Consider the following 24,776-nt stretch of genomic DNA (forward strand, 5'->3'; position numbering starts at 1 on the left):
CTGACCAAGCTCCTTAGCTCATCCACTGTCCACTGGACACACAGATAAAGAGGGGCCCTGCTTTCCAGGTATAAAAATAAGAGCTCACCAAAAATATTTTTAAAAAATCAGAAATACCATACAGTGTGAATGTAAACTGGTGCATTCCTGGAGGAGTAATTGCACAGTTTATTTTGCAAACACTTGGTGTCGGCATGCCTGGTTCTAGATATTTCTCCGAAGGACAACAATCATGAATGCATACCCAGAGTTAACTACAGATGTGTTCATCGCAGCGTCATTTACAGTGGTGCCAAACTGGAAACAACTTCAATTTCCAGCATAATGGTTTCGTTAAGAAATAATATAATCATCATTAAATGATGCCATCAAAGAATATTTAATAAGATGAAAAGATTTTGTGAATATTGATAAGTGACAAGAACAGATAACATTAAAAATTGTGTGTGTGTGTATAAAATAAAGGTTGGCTGGGGCGCCTGGGTGGCACAGCGGTTAAGCGTCTGCCTTCGGCTCAGGGCGTGATCCTGGCGTTATGGGATCGAGCCCCGCATCAGGCTCCTCCGCTGGGAGCCTGCTTCTTCCTCTCCCACTCCCCCTGCTTGTGTTCCCTCTCTCGCTGGCTGTCTCTATCTCTGTCGAATAAATAAATTTAAAAAAATCTTTAAAAAAATAAAATAAAATAAAGGTTGGAAGGCTGTATACCAAAATGTTAACAGTGTGTATCTCTGTATTGTGATATTTGGGGTTATCCATCTATTTCTGGATGTTCTACAACAAATATGAATTACTTTGATAACAAGAAAATATTTTTTAAAATATTGGAAAAAGAGAAGTGCCCCCCCTCAAAGAGATGAAATGGCTTTGTAGAAATTGACCGAATGATTAATTGTTGAGAAATCTGCATTGTACCTTCACATTTTGAATGCAATCCAAAATAAAAAATGATTTCTTTGTAGAAAGGCTTAATTGTTTCTTTAGGAAAACTGTCTTCAACGTGTAGCAGCCTATACATTCCCATGTTTTACTTTTATTCTTTTTTTCCCCAAAGTTCAGATTTATAGTACTTGCTGTTGCTTTTAATGTCGTAGTCGCTCCTAATTTCTGCAGCGCAGTGAAATTCCACCAGTCTCCGCTCCACAATTTGCCCTCAGCAACAAGCAGTCTGGGAGACATAAAACCAAGAGATTTTCTAAGGGCAGGTAGCAGACACTTTTACTAAATATGAAATACCAAAGCCACCCCAAGCCAGAGGGTATTTACTAAAAAGGTTGCAAGTAAGCGGCAGATAATTTTAAGCTACTCAGACGAGGCAACTTTTGAAGTTGGTTGTGAGCCCCTTCAGTCAAAGAGGGCTTTGAAAAGAGTCACGACCCATCCTCCACGTAGAACCACAACTGTCCATCCGGAAGAGATGTGAATTTGACCTTTGAATAAACACCATGAGATAAAAAAGAATAATACAGGATTGTATTTTGTCTGGCCGAAACCTGACAGGCATTGTAAAAAGATGGTTAGAGGCGCAGGCAATGGAGCCTCCGTCCACTAGCTGGTAAGCTTGTGGGAGTTTTAACCTCTCCCTGCCTTGATTTCCTCAACTGTTAAAGGGATGATAAAATGCACTAATCTTGAAGGGTTAAAATAAAAGTTAAATAGAACAGTGTTTGTACTTTGCATATATGTGACAAATGGAAAATAATCTATAAATGTTAAGTCTTTTATTTTTTAATTTTTAAATTATTTTATTATTTTCATTTGGTTCAGTGCCATATACAATAAAGGGAGTCATCTTCTTCTGACTTTGAAAGAAAAGAACTTCTTTGGAAATGTTGAGAAAACAGAGGCATATTCCAAAATCTATTTCAGATTCGGAAATCTAGACCCAACCGATTTTTGGCTACAACCCATAGCTTCCACTCGTAATTGCAATTCATAGTTTCCCAACTGCTCTTTGCTTCAAGTTACATTCCTACGTAGCTCTCTATTCTGAAATGCATATGTGTGATACAAACAACTGACTGCCTCTTCAGAGTGGGATAATGTGGGGCAGTCATGAGTAGTGCTTAAGAAAAACGGCCCTTTAAAACAAAAAAGGGTCTGTGTGTTCCCCTAGTGTTTGAACACTGACAATTAGCCGTGATTTCTCCACTTCCTGTTAATTTCACTGTGGTCACAGGGATGAACATATCATTAACTATTCTGAAAATACCTTTTATGCTGCAGAGAAATCCTACTTCATCTTAATCACTATGCCCACCTCTGCCATTACTTCGTCAAATCACCATCACCTAAAGGAACGATTAACACCTTACGATGTCCAGCGTTCTGCTCCACTGAGCACAGTGTAGGTTGCTACCAATTTTTGCGTGCCGACTAAACCACTCCAATGTTAACCATCCCTGCTGAGACTCAAAAACTAGTGATCTTTTACATTACGCTCACCACTCATATTTAAACATGGAAGTCCATGTCATGACCATTAGACTCCAAATACTATCATGAACATATAATAGCAAAGAGAATCATCAATGGGCCAGATAACACGATAAATGGGTTGTATTTTTGAACACAAAAAAAGTAAAAGACGGGGCACCTGGGTGGCTCAGTCAGTTGAGCGTCTGACTCTTGATTTTGGCTCAGGTCACAATCTCAGGGTGATGAGATCGAGCCCCACATTGGGCTCATGCTGGGCACGGAACCTGCTTAAGATTCTCTCTTTCCCTCTCTTCTGCCTCCCCCTGACTCACAAATGCTCTCTCCTTCTCTAAGAAAATAAAAATCGAAAGTAAAAGACAATTTACCCCAAACACTCGCCTCTGCAAATTTACCACTAGCCTCTGCAAAACATTAATGGGACCATCAATCCATTTACTAATTGTCCAAGTATCACAGACACTTAGGCACATAAGGTGCATTGAAATAATTCCAATTTTCTTCATTGAAAAAAGGCTCCCATTACACACTTTATTAAGAAAACACCTCCACAGCAATGGCTCTGAAGAAATGGTACCAGTTTTAAAAAAGCAATTAATATATGTTTGGACTATAATTTAAGAAGGAGACCTGTCTAGTCAATATAGCATAAAACAAGTAATGCTAAAACGAAAACACTGGCCACAGGAATGCAGAGCGTTACCCGCTACTGTTGTCAAATCCTAATCGTGGAACAGAGGTGAAGGATCTCCTTTGCTCCAAGGATCGAGGTCTGAGAGGTTCAAAGAAAAAGAAGTTCTTAAAATTAGGCTCCACGAGAGCAACGGGGAGGGGGTGTCTCTGTTTTCTTTTGTGCTGTGTCCCACAATGGTACATTGTAGGCATTCAATACTTGTTGAATAGATGGATGAATGAGGAAAAAATGGAAGATGATATCATAAATGCCCTGTATGTTACCAACAGTGTGTGCTTGCATGTGCATTATTCTAACAATTTCTGGTGAACGCTGGTGCCCTGAGTAAGCAAACTTGGTAAGCAAAGCTCTTTGCAGCATAGTATCCCAACAATTCTTCGGGCCAAGCAGCATCGCTTAGCAACAGAAAGTGGAGGAACCACATATTGCCTGGCTTTGTTTCTTCTGGTACTTAGGACATCTTGGCCACTCCCTAGGAATTACACAAAAAGTAAAATCCTGATGCCTAAGTTAGCAACGAGTGCATGTAAACAGGAATAAATATTTATTGTTTAAATAAATCACAAAAGTGGACCAAGGCCTTGAGAAGGTTAAAGTTTCAGTGTAAATGGGAACCGTCCAAATAAGTCTACATTCTTAAGTGTACTTGCCCAAGATCTTTTGTGAAACAGACACTAGGGAATCTTAGCATCAAAAGGGAATGGAAGGATTCAGTATTGTATCACCATAAAGCCCAAGCATTTGGGGCACTTTCTTGAAAAATTTGACAAGACCATCTCTATTTACATATATATACATATACATATATATATATGTAAAATGTTAGCCATAACCCATAAATCTTATCATTGCTCTGGTATATTCTTGCTGGCTCTGTTACTTCCTGGTGTTTAAAAAGAGTATGACTATGAACAAGAGTTGGAGATATGGTTTCGTATGTTCTTTTTGGCTTTGGGTCATTATTTGATACATAATCAAAAACGGGAGTTCGGTCTTATTACTAGATTGCAGGCACTGTAAGAGAACCAAATGAAAGCACCAGATTTTCAGAATTTGGATTATAATGAAATATAATTTTGTTCCAGGCAAGGTTTGGGTTTTATTTTTGTTTGGTTTTGTTTGTTTGGGTCTATAGTACTTCTGCCATATAAAATATTTTTAAAAATATGATTTTATAGAAAGTCTCCATTGAAATAGTTTGCCAACCATCACTGGAATCAACGTTTAATATTTTGAAGTTACTCTGTTTCAGTTCTTTGATACAATGATTTTCAAGCACCTGCTTCATGCCTCACACTATGCCAGGTCCTGTTAGAGATGCGAAAGAAATGCATTCAATAGCCCTTGCCTTCTGAAAGCCTCCATCAGATGAAGTTGTAAAACCGAGAGCCAAGTGCTGAAATGCGTACTGAGCTGTGCATGCCACGGAAAATCGGGCAGACGAAGGGTGTATGGAGGACAAAGCAGATATTGGTAAGGGAGGTGGAGCTGAGAATAGGCTGAGTGAGGAGACCGGGGGTGGGGGGTATTCTGGGCATCGAGCTGCGGGTGCAAAAATGTGCCAGTAGGAAAATCAGACAAAATAAAATGGAGTATAGTTTTCTTTTTAGGAAAATCAAAATGATATAATAGCTATTCTTTATTGAATATTTATTAAGGGCCAGGCCGACATGACTTTATCATTTAATTTAAGCCTAAAACAATGAGGTAAGGTACTATTATTATCCCCATTTTCCAGATGAGGAACCTGAATTTAGGAGTGCAGGTAACTGCCACACAGCTTGTAGGCAGCACAAGCGGAAATGAACCCAGGCAATGCAGCTCCCAAACCGCATTTGATACATGACATTGATCCATGGAGTTCTCCATGCGGTAGTACCGGGAAGCAAGCTAGGCTTCGCCTAATGTTAGTGATACAAGCTTCACTGGAGGGAAACTATCTAGAGCTTGGAAACATAATTTCCCAGACTCTGTAATACCCTAGGTCCCGAGGACCATCTTTAAATGGATTCCTCATTCTACAAAACGTGCGCGCGCTCACAAACGATGCAGCGGCGGTATCTCTTTGATCAGAGAATCTGCTGTTATCACGCAGTTCAGGAAAGGCATCCAAATTCCACGCAAGAAGTCAGCCAAAGAAGTCGAGCCCTGGGCCAGTCACTTAACCTTTCTTGATCTCAGTTTCCTCATCCTAAATGAGGGGTAAGGACTTGGTGATCTCTAGGGTCTGTTTTGAAATCCTGCAAGTATTTTATAAATGTCACTAACAATTTCAGACAAACATTAGAATTCCAGAAATGGAAATGTCAACTGAATAATGAGGAGCAGACGCCATGTGGAAATTCTGTCATGATCATTCTTGAAAAATAAGCCTTCTTTGTTTCATTAGTGACACAGGAAGGCAAGTACCCCAAAGACTTCCTTTAACAACTTGAAAGTCTTTCTAAAAAGACAAATGCAAAAGAACTGGGGTGTATTTATGAAAAATGGGAAATGGGGATTTAATATCAATTTTTTTGGTCATAAAAACACCATAGCCTCATGCCTCAATTAATCTAAATATTCAAGAGAATGAAATACGCTTTACTCAAGTAAGCTTGAGGCCAACAGTATCATTAACTAATTGATCTCTTGCTCAGGCAAGTGATGAATCAACCTAAAATATCTATTTCCTGACTATTTATGTTTAAACACCACCATTTCCTAAGGTGAAACTTGCAAATGAAGCACTTCCTCATTCAACAGGAACATTCTGAAAACAAGCCCTTGAAGAGCTCTCGGTGAATTCCCAAGCACATCATATAATGATTTTCGTTTCCTCAGCCCCAGCGTTTTCATGTCCTGCGATAAAAGTGAGAAGAGGTGAAAGGTTCATGTGTTTTCATTTATCCTTTTTTCATTTACTCTTCAGAATATCGTCATGATTTTCTCTTTGTTCATGACTGTTCTTACAAAGTGAGTACGTGTCTTTTTGCACTGTGTATTTTTTCGGATAGCTTTTTAAATTTTTTATGCATAAAGCTATAATTTACAAACAGTAAAACGCACAAATCTTAAGTATACAGCCCAATGATTTTTTTTCCATATTACGTATCAAGTTAACCACTGCCCAGATTAGGATATAAAACATTTTCATCACCCAGAGAGTTCCCTTGTGCACCTTCCTAGTCAATAAGCCTCATCCCACTGAAGCAGCCAGCATTCGGATTTCCATTGCCATAGACTACTTTTACCTGTCCTTGAAATTCATGGTTACGGACTCTTTTGTGTCTGACTGCTTTCACTTACTGTAATATTTTTTAGATTCTTCTGTGTCTGGGTATCAGTAGTTCATTCTTTTTATTGTTCAGTGCAGGGATATAGGACAGTCTGTTTATCCATTCACCTGTTGATGGGCGTTTGGGCTGTCACCAGGGCTACAGGGTAACAGTCACTAGGGCTATTGTGAATAATGCTGTGATGAATATCCTTGTACAAGTCTTCTTGTGGACATACGCACTTGCTTCTTTTGCATGTAGCCCCAGAAGTGGAATTGATTTGCCATGGGGTAGGCACGTGATTAACTTGCTCTGTATTTTGTGAACACGATTGGAGAGTTGCCACATTAAACATCTATTGTGTGGGTATATAGAGCTGAGATCTGTAGGTAGGAAAAAAGGGGAATTTCTGGGCACACTCATAGTAATCTCCCAGATCCAGCATTTGGACAGTTACCAAGTAGCCGATCCAGCAGTTTTTCAGCAGTTTCCTGTTCACACAGGGAGAGTGAACGCTCCTCTTACATCCTTCATGGATGCGGGGGAGATCCCGCCCCTCTACCATCAGGGAGATTGTTCTCTGGAGACCAGGTGATGTTTCAAACCTCAGATTTTCTAAGAGGAAATGTGTTACAAAGCAAACCCTAGTATGTGAGAATCCTGTGCAAGGCCAATCTGACATCTCATTTGACCACTCAGGCTTCCACAGAATTTGATAACCCCTTACGTCTGAGACTTCCCTGTGTCCCTGAACCAAGCAGTAGACTTCGGCCTCAGGAAGTCTCAGTCACTTTAAAACCCATCTTCCTCGGTTCAGATAATCAGCTTTCCTCTGATTTATAGTGGCTGACCTGCAGGTGTTGAAAAGGTGGTCTTCATTGAGCCAGAGAGCAGTAGTCCCAGGAAGTAGATCTCCACAGCTACTTTACCCTCCCTGTCACCCGCCATCACAGCCAGCGCGCTCCTCACTCCCTCCAGCTGTGAATCTGTAACGTGCTTCGGGTCATATTTGTGTCATTGGTAGCAAACTCTTCTAATTCTGCCCTCAAGTCGAAAGAAGAAAAATGCCCACAGGGATCAAGGAGAGTGTCTCCTTACACAAATCTTTTTTCTGATAAGAGGTGACCCATAGCCAGAACCAGAGATTTATATATGCATTTTGACATAAATCTGCATCTGTAATTATGAGTCATAACGATCTTTATAGGCTGCACTAAATTGGTGAAGAAGAGTTACTGTTATTGACAAAGCATTGACCTGAACATTAGCGGAGGAAGAGCTAATTATTTTTTCTTCCTGAGGAGTGAGACTTCTTTTCTAGTTGTGAATCACTTTGAACCCAGGCCTTTGTTAAGTATCTTTTCACATCTGAAAATAAACATAACTGAGCCTCCCATAGTCATCCTATATCTTTACATAATTATATGAAAATTTCAAAACACATTCGGGAAGCCTTTTGATCATTTCCAGGACAGTGATCGGGGCATGGGAGGTGGCTGAAGAGGCCAGTCTATATTTTGTGAAAGCAAGTTATCTGTGAGATGTGCTCCCATGTCTCAAAGACCAAAGCCTATTTTTAGCTGGACATGCTGGGATTCAAGTGTGGCTCCACCATTAGCGGTAATAGAGCTCCGGGCGAGGGCTGCTGTGCAGTCAGCCCAGAAAATGTACTCTTTGGAGCGGTGGAAGGTTAAAGCGAGCTTTAAATCACAGCCTTATCATACTTGCATGTTATTGGCAAGTCTGCCTAAAAATAGAATCTCATTACTTTAATTCTACAGTATTCTTAGGTGAGCCAACCTTTATTATTAATAACAGCCTTTCACATTTATATAGCACTGTCTGCTTAAGAGAACTTCACAAATTATACACATAAAACTTTCCTACCTTAATGTAACAAGCGATGGGTTAAGAGAGCAGGAGCTGGGTGGTAAGTAGTGGCTCCCACTCTCTATCCAGACAGGAGGACGGAAGAAATGTCACCAGGTGGCCCTAAACAAAGCCACTCTTTGAAGTTGAGCCATTTTAATTCTTTGAAAGTATGTTGTGTTTTACGTAGGTGATTTGCAAGGCCCTGGGGACATTCACAGCAACCTCAGGAATAACAGGCTGCTTCTATCATACATTTTGTGTCTATCTATTCAGGTCTTCGCTGCATTTTGGAAACAATAAGGGCAACAGAAATGCACACACCACTTCCCCGGCTAGCCCCAACCAGCCAGGTGCTTCTGAAGTGCCCTCTCTTTGGGTTCCCATTTCCAGCTTGGGAACGCGAACCCAGCTATTTAGGATGGAAGGAAGATGGAACATTATCATCTACCTTTAAGCTTATACCAATTCCTTACCAAATTGCCTAGAATAGTTCGTAGAGTAAGTAGCCATGTTTTCTGGGTAAATGCTGCGTGAATGTGTAAAGAATGCCTTTTGGGCATGGCATAGTGTTGCAGGCAAGATTCTAGTTCAACGGTGTAGCTTAATGTGTGTGTGTGTGTGTGTGTGTGTGTGTGTGTGTGTGTGTGTGTGTGTTTAAGAGAGAGAGACAGAGCTGTGTGGTGGCGATAGGTATTCAGAGCCTGCAGTTCAGTGGGACAAACAGGAATGGGATAATAATCTCTATACAGTTAGTGCATTTTACTGAAAGCACATGTCATCTAAAGAAGCTGTCAAGACAACACTTCCGCAATAACGGCCAGAGAAACGCCTTATCTGAGTCAAACACTGAATGGGCTCGAAAATACTGAGTAAGACGTAGTCTCTACCCTGCAGCAGCTTGAAGTCCAGTGGGGAAACAATATGTGAAAGGGAATTTCTTTTTCTTTTTTAAGATTTATTTATTTACTTGAGAGAGAGAGCATGAGTGGGGGTAGGGCAGAGGGAGAGAATCTCCAAGCTGACTCCCTGCTGAGTGGGAAGCCCAAAGCAGGGCTCAATCCCCTGACCCAAGAGATCATGACCTGAGCCAAAACCAAGAGTCCAGCGCTCAACTGACTGAGCCACCCAGGCGCCCCTAGGGTATTTCAATTGGTGGCAAAGCGCTTGGATAAGAACAGAGTACACAGGCATTTCTAGGAGCCCATAGGAGAGGAGCATGACCAGATCTTGGGTGGTCAGGGAGTGCTTCCTGGAAGAGATGGCATTTAAGGTAGCCAAGCAAGGAAGGAAGGGAGGAAGAGAAAGTCTCTAAAGGACGAGGAATCAGTAAGTACAGAGTCCTCAAGGCAAAGGGAGCTACGCAATCCTAGCCCTGAAAATGGGTGAGACCAGGGTGCAGCTCATGAGGAGCAAAGAGTGGCCACTGGAGGGAGGAGGAGAATACCGACGGGCTGTGCGTGCCCCACTACGGAGCCTGGGCTTTATCCTGAGAGCAATGGGAATTCACGAAGTAGAATTTTAATGGGATAAGACTGTTTCCATTTTGAAATATAGCAGGTAAGATATTTCAGCTCAGTCTGCTTCATATTTGTACTTCTGAAGCTGGCCTGCAGTCTCTTTTTCTCCCTTAATTTCTCTTTTCTTATCTCCATACAGACTGTCCCATGATACCTACATCTCAGCGTGGAGTCAAAGTTAGCACACTGGATCTTCCTGTGAACTCAGAAGTAAAATCAATGGAAAGACCCCCAAGACAGTGGTTGATACCCAGATACGTTCAATACTCCCAGCTGCTTTTGTGACACAAGTCTCAGAGGTAAATCCTACAAAATGTCACCGAGTCTTATGCTCTTTAGATGGACTAGGGCATGGGGAGAGGGACAAAAGAGAATTGCACAGAAAAAGGGCATTTCTCTCACGTTGACCATGATAAATATGCTTGTTCAGGAAAGAAAAGGTGAACTAGAAAGCTCAGGAGTCTGATCTGGACAGGAATGTATATGTGTTTGTGGTTCACAGATGGAGGAATGTTTCATGAAAGGCCAGCCCATCGGCACTGTTACTCCTATCATGGTGCCTGACAATGTTTGCAGAGGGCTGGCTTTCCATTCTGCAAAACTTCAAGGGGACTTGCTGACCCAAAAGGTCAAGATCATGGTGTCATAAGCACCCCCAAAGGCTTCTGGAGAGGGAACAGTTCAACTGCCTTTCTTCTTCCTCCTTTTCTTCTTTGTTTAACCCATAGGTGCCCCCCCCCCCCCCCCGCTGCGCCACTTCCAATGCCCCACATGACTCTTGGAGAAAATACTGTGGTTATAGGTTATTAGTCTGGATTAAAAAAATTAAGTTGATTATTATGGACTGTCCCTTCCCTTTGGAAATTTTGCTTTTAGATGTTAGTAATGTTCTCTCACCTGTAAAATGGGGACTTGGGGAGGATTTGATGAGACAATCCATGTAAAGAGCTAAGCATGGACTGGCTTATAGAAGACCTTAATCAATGTTGGCTCTTCTTGTCTTCTCGTGGTTCCTATGAGTTAGCCTGGTTTTCATATAGTTCTTCATAACAACCTACGGGTCCTGTGTCCAACGTGGCAATTCTTCCTTGTCTTCCAACTTCCAAGGATTCTTGGGAGTATGGGTAACGTATTTCATTATTGTATCCTCCAGTAGGCACTTACACCATTCAGTATAGTGCTCTTTTAGCAAATAGTTTTGAGTGGGAGAGTTTCTGTATGAGAGAAGAACTCCAGCTTATTCTGGAGTTTGGTAAGACTCTATTTCCACAATGTGTCCTCAATTGGAAAGAAATTTGGAAACATATATATCAAGATCCATAAAAATGCTCAATTTTTTAATCCAGTCACTCTCTTTTATTTCTGGGAACCTTTTCTGAGGAAATCATCCAGAATGTAAGAAAAATACAATTATAAATATATTAACCACAGTATGATTTTAAGTATCTTAAAACGACAGCAACCTAAATATCTACCAATACGGTTGTGGTTTAATTCATATTGGCATATCGAATCAAGGGTATATTAGCAGCTCAATTCTGAGGGCCCACTGGGAATTTTCAGAAAGATTCTGCAATGGTATTCAGTTTGAAAGAACAAACTTAAGAGACTCTTTCTAATACAGGCCTCTCGTGAAAGGGGGTTATTTTCAGGTGCCCAGGTGGCTCAGTGGGTTAAGCATCTGACTCTTGGTTTGGGCTCAGATCATGATCTCAGGGTCATGAGATCAAGCCCTGCCTCAGGCTCTGTGCTCAGTGTGGAGTCTGTGATTCTGTCCCTCTCCCAGTACCCCTCCCCCCATTCTCGCACGCGCTTGTGCGTGCTGGCGATCTCTCTAAAACAAACAAATAAATCTTTAAAAAAAGAAAGAAAGAAGAAGAAAAGGTGTTATTTTCAAAATGGCCAGCCGATTTTGCTCTTCAAACATGAGCATAATGGGTGGATGGCACTTTGACCGTAGCTACCAAACCCCAGTAGCACAGGAACAACAGCGTCACGCTTCCTGGTAAATGATTCGTGTAAGCACGGTTTACTGAGGCTACAGGCTCTGCTCTTAGTCCATTTACATGCGTGATTTCATCTTATCTTCACGAAAATCCAATGAGGTATTATTATCCCATTTTACAGATAAAGAAACTAAGTTCCAGGGGCGCCTGGGTGGCACAGCGGTTAAGCGTTTGCCTTCGGCTCAGGGCGTGATCCCGGCGTTGTGGGATCGAGCCCCACATCAGGCTCCTCCGCTATGAGCCTGCTTCTTCCTCTCCCACTCCCCCTGCTTGTGTTCCCTCTCTCGATGGCTGTCTCTATCTCTGTCGAATGAATAAATAAATAAAATCTTAAAAAAAAAAAAGAAACTAAGTTCCAAAGCAGTGCAACTCATCTGTCTGAATTGAAAGCCAGTCATGAAATTGTCCTGCAAATTAGGTGGCATTGTGTGTATGAAGCCATAGTAACCTCTCAGTACATAGCAGCGGTTGGTTTTATAAACCACGGCGCAACATTGCTTCTAGCAGTGTTAAATAATCCAGTTTTTTAAAATAAAAAGTAACTTTCGGTCTGAAACAGAAAGCATGAATGCCATGTGCACAAGTTCCAGAAGCATAATTTGGCCAGTACCTTTAGCAAGCAGAGCCTTTTAGTAATTAAAACTCCTATTCCGTCTGTCCCTTTAGTGCCAGGTCCCTGCCAAGCTGGAGGTAAGGGTAGGCAATGCTGTTGGTCAGCGGGGTTCTTCACTGTTGGTCACGGGAGAGCCTTCTGCAGTGATGGACAACCAGGTCCACTTCTTCTTGGGGAATCATGCTAAGACACTGCAGAAACAGGGAGAAAGGGAGGGAGATGGTGGAGAATATAGAAGAGCGTAAGTAAATGTGCTGTGAGAGAGGATTCGCAGTGAATGAATTCGTCAGCACAGATGTATGAACTGTCATTTGATAAAATTAAATGAGGTAAACATTTAATGGTGTTAGGTTGCAGCAATCCAATTAAATGATTGATTTTCTTAGAGAAGAGCGTTCTTAAAAACAGTCTTTTCACACAGCATATGAACTATCCCTCAATGAACACGTTCACTTTTTGTTACATTCAGAACTGATTTTTAAAAAGCATGCAGAGCCAAGTCCTCTTCCTGTACCTCACATCCCATTCCTGCTCGCAGATCACCCCGGCTGCCCATCGGGCATGCAAATAGCCCACCAGCTATGTCAGAGCCAGAGTGGGGGTACAGACGAGGCCCTTGCAAGGTTTTGGAAGCACTCCCGCTGAACCCGTCTGCAGCGGGGAACAAGCCCAGGCTCATTTCTAGAGGAAAACCCAGGGTGAGAAAGCTCTTGCTTTGTTTCTGACCATCGTAAAGGCTTTACTCTATTAAATGGAGTCTAGGTGTTCCCCGCTTTTTTCAAAAGTCCGCATTATGCCACTTTGCTTTTATGAAACACCTAATTAGTGCCTGCTTTCGCTAACTGAAAGAAATCTAAAGAGGATTTGCACTTTTTTGAAAAAAAGCCAAAAGCAAAAATAGCGTTTTGCAGCGAGCTGTTGTAGCGGCAACACGGGCTCTGAGGCAGCAAGAGTGGCCCCGCCAGGCTCCTTCCTCGGACCACACTCGGCATCTCAGCAGCAAGCCCCGGGAGCTCTGAACTGTGTGCGAGAGCATCTGTGCTTTATCTCCATTTATCTTGTGCATCCGTTAGCAAGGTGTGTCCTCAGGTACCAGAAAAGCCTAAGAGAGATTATTTTGGGGGGCTGGGAACGCTCAACAATTTTTCCATATTAATTAATGGTAATTGCTTCTTTGCTTTATTTATATTGCTTTGGCTGATGCGAGATTTCATAGGAATGCTCTCCCTTCAGACAGCTGCGAAACCTATACGTGCTTCTGCCTTTTTGCCCCATTTTTCTACTTCTACAAGTTCCAGGACAGACTTCCCTTACCTGAACTTGAAATAAGCATGATTTTGCCTCTCCACTCCATTTCTGCTGTTTGTTCTGGGCTGTTTTTCTGAAGTGAGAATAATGGAAAAAAAAAAAAAGAGAGAGAGAGAGAGAGAGAGAAATATCATTCAAGCTTTTTTTTTTTTTTTTTAAATGCTAGGGCTTACTTAAAAGAGGTGTTTATAAAACAGGTAAAGTTCAGCTTGTTGGCCTCTCTGGCGTAGAAGGTGAAAACTATGGAAGAAGGCCAACACTCTCACTGAAGCCTGAGAAAAACTGCATCTCCACCAGGAATCTGGGAGAAATCCGTGGGATGGAAGGAAGGCACGAAACCGCATAACATCGCAGAAGCCTTGCTCTGAGCGGCTTGATGAGCTGTTTGTGTCTCTTCATGGATTTTTTTTTTTTTTTAAGAAAAATGAGATGAGACACTTTTAATTTTCCCCTCCTCTGTAGTCTTGGAGGTTGTTTAATCTCAAGTGAACTCAATTCACATTTTCCTGGCAGTGTTAGCTATCAGCTCAAACCATTTTACTCATTGCATCATACTGCCAGTCAGCAAGCAGGGACCTAATTAGCTCTTTGCTTTAATGGCAATAGTTAAATTTACATTATTAATTTAAATATTACAGACTCTGTGGACTTGAGCGCATAGCTGACATAAAGATGTAAAATGAATAATAAGGTGCTGAAAAACACCAGAGTCATTATTCCCATCATGTTCAAACTTTGAGCTATAATGATATCAATTAAAACTCTAATCCTGGCAAAGAAAAAAAAAAACCCAAAACCCCACAAAAAACAAAAACCAAGCTTTGCTGGTTCTCTTTTGTTATAAAAGCCACAGTTATATTTAAATGCTGGGCCAGAGTATTCAAGTTATACTTTGCAAAATACAACGGTCGCATCTGTCGAGAGGCGTAATTAGAGTTCTGATGATAGTTTTTGCTTTTTAAAAACACCCGAACAGTAAAAATACCGTGAGTTCGTCAGGTCCTGCTGTACATCCCTGGCTCTTCCTAGGTCCTCAAGCATGGCAATCACTCTGCGGTGTCAAAACCTGTTTGGGTTGCAAGACAGATGGGACCTTCAGAATGAAATGTACCTATGACTGTTTGCTACTATATATATAAAATGTCTCATTTAGTCTCATCTGTGATTTTCCAAGAGGAGAATGTTTCCAGGAGCAATTTATCTCAGTCCTCCAGGTTTGTATCACTGAATGACCATCTGAAAAGCGGGACAGGATCTTTTCTTAAAGGGAAACTGCCTGTGTTGGGGATGCTTTTCCATGCAGTGGTTGAACAGTATTGCATAACATTAAAAGGAACGAGATGCACCGGATGAAATAACTGAAAATGAGAAACTTCAACGTTCTCAGTTCGCGTATGAACCCTTTCGTTTGAGTTCCTAAAATGTTTCATACTGTATTGGGGGGAACAAAACAACGGGTAGAAAAAACAGACAAAAAACGTTTTTCGTTTTAGTGCCAGATTGAGCTTTTTAGCCTCCTTGCTATCTAACCAGCCCTTTAGGGAGTAAACCAGTTTCATGGTTCTTTGACGGGAGCTCCCTCCCCGGCCAAAGCCGCCCTCTCCTTGAACAGGGCTGCGAACCCAGCTGCAAAACCTCAGTCCCCTGACTCCAATCCCTCTTTTATGGCTATTATTATTATTTTACCTCTGATTGAAGATCCTAATTTCCCCTTTCAAATAGGTTCCTTGTGGCCAGGCTCTGTGTCTGATTATGCCTAGCGTTTGGGAGGAGACACATGATGTTGACTGAATGAGCTAGAAATGAGCGAGCTAGAAAGCAATGATGTCATGCCTCACCCACCCAGTTTTAAAGTCGCTTTTCCTTTGGATACATAAAATGCATTATTTTAATTTTAAAAGATAACCATGGTTTCATTGTTTATTTGGATCAGAAGATCTGGTTCAAACTCTATTTGATCTGCTCATCAATGGAGTGGCCACAGCCTAGTCATGGGTTGTATCCAAGGTTCAGCTTCTTTGGCAGCAAAATGGGGATAATAGCCACCTCCTGGCTAGGGTGACATCAATGAGAAGCCTGCAGTATTTTGGTAAAACTAAATCACAAAGGGGGCGGTCTAAATAACAAGGCATATAACACTCCTTTGTGAACTGAAAATTGCAAGTAAGAGTATAAGGGATTATGACTGCTGGTAAATGCAACTGAACTCTGCTTCATTCAACACAACACGGCGGCAAGGGGTAAGGACTCAGTCTTCAAAGAGGACGGACTGTATTAGAGGAGCATCTACTAATTTTAAAAAATGAGTTAGCAATCAGTAGTGTCTGTGGGTGGTAGTTTAGGGTAGTGGTTAAAGACACAGACTCTGGAGTTAGAATCCTTGGGTTCAAAGTTTAGAATGCTGATAGTGTCCGCCGTCAGCATCCTTGTGAGGATATTTACATAGAGTCGTCAGCATAGTCCTTGGCCTGCCGTGAGCCTTCAGTAAATGTTAGCTATTATCAAAGAATCAAACTGTATAGAATTCAAAACTAGTCATCTGTATGTATAGATAGGCTTCATATTGCTTTTTAAGTAATTGTATGCATTTTCATCTTTCCAAAAAATAAGAGCTATTCTTGAAAGGACTGGTACAAGCTGCCCACAGAGGTCCTAACTCCATGTCCTCTGAATAAATGGACGAATGAATGAGGGTCAGTATCTGGAATCGGAGCTTCAAAATGAATGGACAGGATGTGTCAACAGGAGCCAGAAAAGTGTCTCGGTTCACTGGTTCCATGCTAGATAGGTGAGCCAGTGTCTACTGGACCGTCCAAACCACTGAAGTTGCCATCTTGAGCCAAACAGAAACTTGCGTAACACATCCGACGAGTCCGATCCAATAATCACAGTAAGAGCAAGCATTTAGTGATGGTTTCCAGTGTACCAAGTGCTGTGCCGGGAGCCTTGCATGCATTATCGTATTTCATCTTACCGTGGCCCCCTAGCTTGCTACGATTCTTACTTTCATTTTAGAGAGGCTCACAGAGGTGAAATTAATTTGACCAAAGTCAAACAGTGAACCATGGTGGCACTAGGACTTGAACTCAGATCACTGGGCTGACATTATATAATGTTGTCTCTGTGGAAGTGCTTAGGGAGAGGGAACCTCAAGATTTTGGAACTCCTGAGACCAGGCCGTAGGTGCTCAAATTTTGAGATGCTCAAATTTTGAGACTTACCTGGAAGTAAGTCTCCACTAAAGTGATTCTCTCCTGGTTGTTAACTCAAGGGCCCTGTTCTGAGCCAAAGTCAACTCCAAATCCTGTGAAACAAGCCTCCACAGAATCGAAAAGGTGACACAGCCTGGAGGGGCCAAAGGTCCCCCTCTTTCCTCTCGTCCTCATCATCTGCCAGCTGCTGTACTTCCTATGTGTTAAAACTCATGGGGCAGAGAATGCTTAGCAAATTAATAGAAGAAAAAACCTGACTTTCCTAGCTCATAAAAGGTTGATACCTTCCAGCCATGCTACTGAACAGAATGGGATTTATGCTGTAACTTTCTTCCCAGATGGGAAAGTGCTTTACAAATAATGGAACTAATGCAATTTATTCCTAGTGAGTAAATTTGTCACCGTGGATGTTGTATTAACTCTCTAAGGCCAATTCAATTGGGGATTCAATAAATAAGCTCTTTCAGTTACCACACGGTGCCCCACCGGTTAGAAAGAGTCCTAGATAAATAGCAACTTGATCCTTTGCCACCTTGAATTCTTTCATCCTCGAAACATGTTTTTGAGAAATGCGGAAAGGATTGATGCCTCCATTTTCCTGCTGGAGAAGCTGAGGAGCACGTGGCGATAAGGAATGAATCAGGAGATCTCCAATCTCGTTCAATTCTGTGACCATTTCGAGTCCTCATTTCATGAATATCTTCTAGGCTTCTTCCTGGGTCATGTTTTTAAAAGTGATCGGTAAAACCGTGCTCAAAAAACGCTTCTCTGACTCAGACGCAGTGGCTGCCGCCCCCTCAGGTGAATTTAAAACTAGCTCCTTTGGTATTGTGCTCTCATGAGCCTCTGTTTTATTCTCGCCCTTGGCCATTCTGAAGGCTTTCATTCTTTGTAGGGGCACTGCTCCGTGCGTTATGTACTGGATGCTTCCTTCATACTCAGCTGAAGGTCATTGTTTATGGAGCCAAAGTTGGCACCGAGAATGGAAACAACTGGGAAAAGGATGTGTACTTGAATTCACGCTGTGTTATTTATGCCCATGGGCCATGGCACGTAGCACGGATAAGGAGTTTCTATTTATTTATTTATTTATTTTAGTGAACTCAGGTCGTCCTTTATGAAACGAATAAGTATAGCATGGAATTGGATTTGGGGAAAGAAAGAGACTTGTATGAAAGAGCAACGCCTGTGCCCACGCTGCTGTGCGATCCTCTGCACAGGATTCCTTTGGAAAGTGCAACTTCAGCACCTGGCTTTCCCAGACTGTTCAGATGGGTGAGATGTTGACTGCTGGGAAAGAAAAACAAACCCGGCCCGGAGGGGAAGCCATTCCTTATAACTCAATGGATAATAATTCTGTAGTTGTGCCATTCAGAAGTCCGCGTAATGCTCCTTAATTCCCGTGTATCCTACGTAGGATTTAAAACGTCTTGAGGGATTTGCTGGAAGCGTTGTTTTATTTGTTTTAGGCAAGTGTTGTTTCACGTTGGTTTAAATAAGGAAGATGGAGTAGAACTGATAGGGGTTTTTTTCCACCTAAATAAATAAGGAGGTCCATTTTAACGTGAGCACGAATTTGGCACCGTGTTTCCTTGATTAGTAGTTAGTATTGTTACTATTCACTGAGGGTTTTATTCTCATGATGTCACCGTGGGTAGCTTGGTATTTCTGGGCTTTTCCGGATTCTTTCCTGTGAGTAATTTGCCTTCTTTGGATATTTGATAGATGGCATTGTATGAAAAAAAATATTAAAATACTCCAACGAACAATGTACGTGCCCATTGTGAGTTCCACATGAAAGCGATCTAGGAGCGTGCTGGGAATATAGAAGTTTGGGTCATTTGCTTTTCCAGCTTGCCTTTTTCTATTTTGCAAAACATGCTGAATGTACTGTTTGTCTTGATGCAGACTGTGTTATTTATGAAAGGTCTGCGTGAAGGAAGAAAACATAGGCGGTATTGTTCAAAGAATCATTAAGGAGGTATTATTTGAGATAATAATGTAATTAGACTCCATCAGAGGGAAGTGTAAGTATTCGTATTTTTAGCTTTTATATAGGAATGTAGCTGTGGCTAATGAAGGCAAAAGTCAACTAATTCATAATGCTTAAATTTAGTGTTAAACCTGATAATAGATCTGAAATTTCAAAAACCCAAACAACTCCAGGGCTGGCTCAAAAGCGGTTTTTTAATTCGGGGTCAGATAAACACTGTTTATAGTAACCAAAATTCTAATTTTATATAGCCGTCTCGATCTTAAAAGGAGTCAAAGGCAAAAGAAAATTCCCTACAAATCTGCCATGTTCAAAGTATCCACTTCAAAAGAGAACTTTTTTTTTTTTATCTCCAATTTATCCTGACAAAAATTCTCTTGGGCTTTTATTTCAAAAGATGAAAAATGAGTCATGGCAGTCAATAGTGGATGGTGACTATTTATCTGTTTACACCTATCCGTGTGATTGCTAAGAAAACCAGATTAGACTTTGAATGTGATATGAAGAATGTACGCTATTCACAAGCCCATATTCCTCAGAGGAGAAATAGGTTAAAAATTCAAAATTAAGTTTTAGAAACCATACATTTCATTTTGGGGAACAATAACTCAAAGCCTGATTTTTTTTCAGGGAATACATATATGCCCAATTTTTAAACAAATGTATCCTACAGGAAATGAATTCACGGTTTGTAATTTAACTCAACAAAAAAAATCACAACATGATTATTTAATGATGTCCACATTTTAATTTCCATGACAGGTGTCTATCTGAACAATCCCTATGCATCTGCTTTTGATTAACTGAAGAATACCAAAAATGCACTGGAGAAGACTCTAATTATAGCCTTCTCCGGCAAATGCCTTCCCAAAGCAAAGGGCACTTTATCAAATTAGTAATAGCCCTGAATTGTCCCATTTCAGTTCCTGATTTTCATAGACTGCTTTTCTTTAAGAGGGTGTGCACCTGTAGGAAATCTTATACGGCAGGCAGCCACACTGCCATAATCAGAAACCAAATTCATTTTCAGAGCAAAGTAGGAAATACACAATGGCATACGTGCCTCTTTTACGGCCACATCTGCACAGCTCAGGGAAAAGTTTGCAGATATGTCTGCTGATCACATTACAGGGCTGTTATGAGAGAATAAAGTTGCACCTTTGATGGGCCATTGCAGCTGAGTTAGAGGTCCCCAGTTATTAGAAGTTTTGCATGTCACAGAGTGGAGCAGATTGGAGACCCAGACATACTTTCTGCAACTCACTGAATTTTTGGTCATTTCCATCAAATATCAATGGACCTGTTAAATAGAGGTGAACAACACACACACACACACACACACACACGCACACACATGCACACGCACGCAAATACACACCAGTAATAAAGATGACTAGCTTATTTCTGACTTTCACCTCCACGGTAGAAAGTCCCTTGTGCTCACACAGTGCCTTCAGGACACCAGCTGAGAACAAAGCTGCTTTCAGAAGCAGTGATTTCGTTCTATTAATGTCCAGGTGATATGTGAAGCCCATTATCACATCACTAATGTGGCAGCAGACATTTCCTGGCCAACCCAAGGTAGCTCAAATGTTTGTGAAATGTGTAACTGGAAAAGGCAGTCCTAAGAAACTCTTTATTTTTTGCTAAAAAAATGTGCCCCTAAATGTGAAACACACGCGAAACCTGATGTTTTAAATTTCAAAAAAAAAAAAAAAAAAAAAAGATAAAAAAGATAAAATTGACCTCCACGTACAAGATCCCAGGGAACATTGAAAGAAAACAATTTGTAGGATTTAATTGAAGGGTTTTGGTAAAGCGTTTGTGTTCCAGATGTAATGTGTGACATGTTATCAGAGAAAGCAGCGGGGAAAGCTATTAATGTAAAAAATGAGAAATTCCAGTTCACTGTCAGAACACATAGAATGGACAGGAATCATCCCTAACTGTCCGTTGTTCTCCTCAGGACATCTCCTAGCACACTGGGGGCCACCTATGTGGACTCCAGTCAGGCAACATGCCCCATAAAATTAGAGTAAGTCGTGAGCAGGAGAAGCAGCCCCTAGACATATCAGGCATATTGAAATATGGAGATAAAGAGCAAGGCTAAAAACAGAATCTGCAATATGATTAAAAACAACAACTGCTACCTAATTTTGAAGAGACATTGGGAAATAATACACACATTCCTGTTTAACATTTTGTTAACAATGCCAAATCTATATTACCCAGAACTGTCCTTTCTTTTCGGAATAAAGAACCCACCTCAAACAAACGGAAATTGATCATTTTCCAGATGGCAACACACGTCTATCCTGATTTTTTTTTAAATGAGATATGTTACTTTAAAAACAGTTAAGATTAGAATTCCAGGTAAAAATTTTAAGATCTAAAAGGAATACAGTAAAATCAATATTGATTATTAGGAGTAAAAGTGCTAATTGAGGCTGTAAAATCTTTTAAGAACCAAGAGGAGAAAATTTCCAGTAAAGCTACAATAAATTACTATTAAATAACCAGAATATTTGTGTGGAATTTAATGTCAGTACATCAGACTCCCTGAATTTTTTTTTTTAAGTACTGTATTACTGATTCAGTCTGGAAGACTATTCCAGTAATATTACAAGAACAATGTCACTTTGGCAAGTTACCTTTTCAACTTACATTGCATTATGTTCTAGAGAAACCTACTTTTTAGATTTCTTATGCTTTTAAGAATTCATTTTTAATTATTGCTTTTTTTTTTTTTTGGCCCTCAGGTCTTTCGGAGCTTAATATCTCCTGTTCTCGCAGTAAAGTGAAAGCAAAGTGATTTTATTAAGAGACCACATTTTAATATTGAACACAACATTCTGACAGCAGATATTCTTGATGACAATTTTAAGAGAATAAAAAGGGCTCTATTCTTTACTGTGTTCTTACAAGATCTGACCCAAATTTTCAGTCAGTTGCCTTGAATGGGCAAATGTTGGCAAGGTCCAAATCCCCTAGAAAAGTTGCTTTCATCAGGGCAGAAGCTGGTGCTGATTTCAGGTCAAAGAACCCCAACATTAAATCTGTATGTTAGCATTTAAACACTCCATTGAAGAACTTTTCATTCCAGAACACTCCGAGAGCTCCATCGAGGCTGAAATCCACAGTCTGGAGCAAACATTTAAATGGCCTGTAATATATTATTATTCCCTTTGGAGGCGTAAGGAATTCTGGTCTTTCTCAACAGCTGTTTCTCTGTCTTTCCCCCTCTAACTTAGTCTCATCATTTCCATTTGATCTAGCTACTTCTTATCCTCCCAGAAAACAACAACAACAACAACAACTCACATTTCTGGCTTTCTAGCCATATATGAGGTTTTATCCACCCACCCAGAGAAAACTAGAGGGAAATGGCGACATTGAAAACTGGGCAACAACTTATTCCTCATAATCTTAAGACTTGGGCCCCTTCCAGAATCTTATGGGTGACACGGAGTGACAGTGGTGTCCAAGATTCCTGAGGGCCCCCAGAAACACTGTGGGAAGTGCCCGGAGCTGAGGGCAAGCAGGTCTCACCTTCCTGATTAGTCCCTATCGTTGTTCAGAAAGCCCATGGGAACGAGAGTGAGCACAGAGTCATAAAAACCATACCTGGAATCTGCCTCAAAGACTATTTCCTTAAATAGGTCTTTTTGCAGATGAGAACTGAGGCCAATGAAAGTAGAGTTAACAGGGAATTGGGACAAATCTCCTGTCCTGCCCTCCATCCCAGGGGTCTCTTTTCAGAACATAGCGCCACCCAATGACTTCTAAAGGCACCTACGGTTTTGCTGGTTGGTTACTTCTAGAGAGTCTTTGGTGGAAACTGTTTAAGCGGCCCTAAGCATGTGGGCATTACGGCAGTCTGCAGTTATCCAGAGCTCCCACGCAGAGTTTCTGAACAAGTAGGTAGGCAAAGACCAATAACATAAGGCACATGCTTCAGACTTATTAGAATCTACACATAACCCCAGAACCCTTCAGTACATTATAGTTGTCAGTACGTTACAATTTATATAATTGTCAAGTTTTCTACCATAAACATGTATTATTGTTTAATAAAAAATACTGAATGTTATTAAAATATCACCACTGGTAATAACCTGTTTGACATCCCTTTATAGTTTATGAAGACTTTCATGTACTTATTCATCATATCTTCACCAATATTGTGATGTAGTATTAGTGTCCCTATTTTCCAGATGAGGAAACTGAGGCTCAGAGGGATTAAGAGATCTGCCTAAAGATACTTCACTACTAGGAGGCAGAGCAGGAACATGAAACCCAAGTCTTCTGATCCGAAATCACAATCCCCCTTGATGTGAACTTTAAAATGGCTTCTTCACAAGTTTTCATGAACATCATGATGAACCCAGGTCTCTGAGAAGCCCAGATGTGTTTTCCAACTACTGCCTGCCTTCTCGCTCTCTTTTTAACATCCTCTTTTTACTCTCTTTCGAATTTAATTTTGAGAGAATAAGGTCCCGGGTCGCCCACCTGTGGCCGGGAGACACTCGAGGACTGGGAGCCAGAAAGCCCACACTCAGGGAACGTGAGGCAGGGCTTGAAAGCCACATGCATTTTGGGAGCACATCTTTTGAGGGACTTATGCACTTTATCTGCACACTTTTTAAATTTTACCATCCTGTGAATTCATTATAACCCCCTTTTACTGTAAGTATGTTTAACAAATACAATGGTCCACGGAAACAAATCAATTAAGAACAACAACAACAACCACCCCCCCAAAGGAATTCAGTAATTTACTTACTACTAACTTAACACTCAGGGTACTTCAGGTCACATCTCTCAGCTCTTCTCCAGGAGACGTCTTAGGACTCACAGCAACTTACAGTGGGGCCTGCTGTCAGAGCTCTTGGGACAAAACGGGAGCTGAAGTGTCTGAGAACTTGAGCTGCTCTGTGTTTTTTGCCTCTCATTCCTCAAGGAAGCCTTTCTCTCCCCCAGGAGAATTGCATGAAAGGGCCAGTTGGGATCCTTAGATTATCTGGGAGCGCTGCCCACGACGACTTAGCTAACATTCGGCTGGGTCAGGGCCATAGCGCCAATGGGGGGAAAAAATAAAAGACTCTACTGTCCAGCTACGTGAAAGGCTGCCATCTTGGCTCCCTGCAGTGAGGTTCTCTTGTTTTGCTGGTTATGTTTCTAGGGAGACTAGAAAACCTACAGCGTGCATACCTGCGCGTGCGTCTGCGCACACACGTGCTCACACATATGAAATAAACATTACTCAGGCGGAATTCTGGTTCAGGCATCGACTCTGCCCCAGATCGTATAAAAGTAATGGTAGCATAATCTTTTAAACCATTCCTTTCCCTTCTAGTTTATTTTTATGTTGTGTATTAAGCGTTTTGTATACATTTTATCATTTCTGTTTCGTTTATCTGATTATTCACACTTCCTAGCATATTTCTACTATAGTTTTCACTTCAGGCCAAGGACATCTTCGGGGACCTCAAACCTTTCAAGTAGAATTCAACATGCTGAATTAATTTCTTCTTTATTCGAAGTATTATTATGAGAATAAATGTGAATGCACTTAACAAAGTGTAAAGCAATATATACGTGCAAGATGATAGAATCGCTAATTTAATTCATTAACTGAATTCATGTATTTGTTTATTAAACAAATATTTATGTAGTGTCCATCATGAAGCAGTACAATGCCAAGGGTTTGATGAAGTCAGAGTTGCCTGAAGACCCCATAATTTTGGTTTGGGGACAGTAACTTACCCATGGGTAATATGCCTTTGAAATTGTTCCTGAATAAAAAAGACAGCATAGACAAAACCTTTCAGTTTTAAAATTGCAAACAATTGAATTTGACTAAGACTTTGA

At 41.0% G+C, this 24,776-nt stretch overlaps 1 long non-coding RNA gene across 1 annotated transcript; it reads right to left on the reverse strand.

The window, feature by feature from the left end:
- Positions 1-875: 875 nt before the first annotated feature.
- Positions 876-23,785, reverse strand: LOC103659602. Its single transcript, XR_567550.1, has 5 exons — positions 23,689-23,785; positions 14,686-14,766; positions 13,707-13,773; positions 12,390-12,583; positions 876-1,165 (listed from the first exon to the last, which is right to left on the reverse strand). It is a non-coding gene; the product is annotated as an uncharacterized LOC103659602 (long non-coding RNA).
- Between the last annotated feature and the right edge of the window lie 991 nt (positions 23,786-24,776).

The sequence above is a fragment of the Ursus maritimus genome, unplaced genomic scaffold (assembly GCF_017311325.1).
Source record: "Ursus maritimus isolate PB19 unplaced genomic scaffold, ASM1731132v1 scaffold_1, whole genome shotgun sequence".
Classification (NCBI taxonomy): domain Eukaryota; kingdom Metazoa; phylum Chordata; class Mammalia; order Carnivora; family Ursidae; genus Ursus; species Ursus maritimus.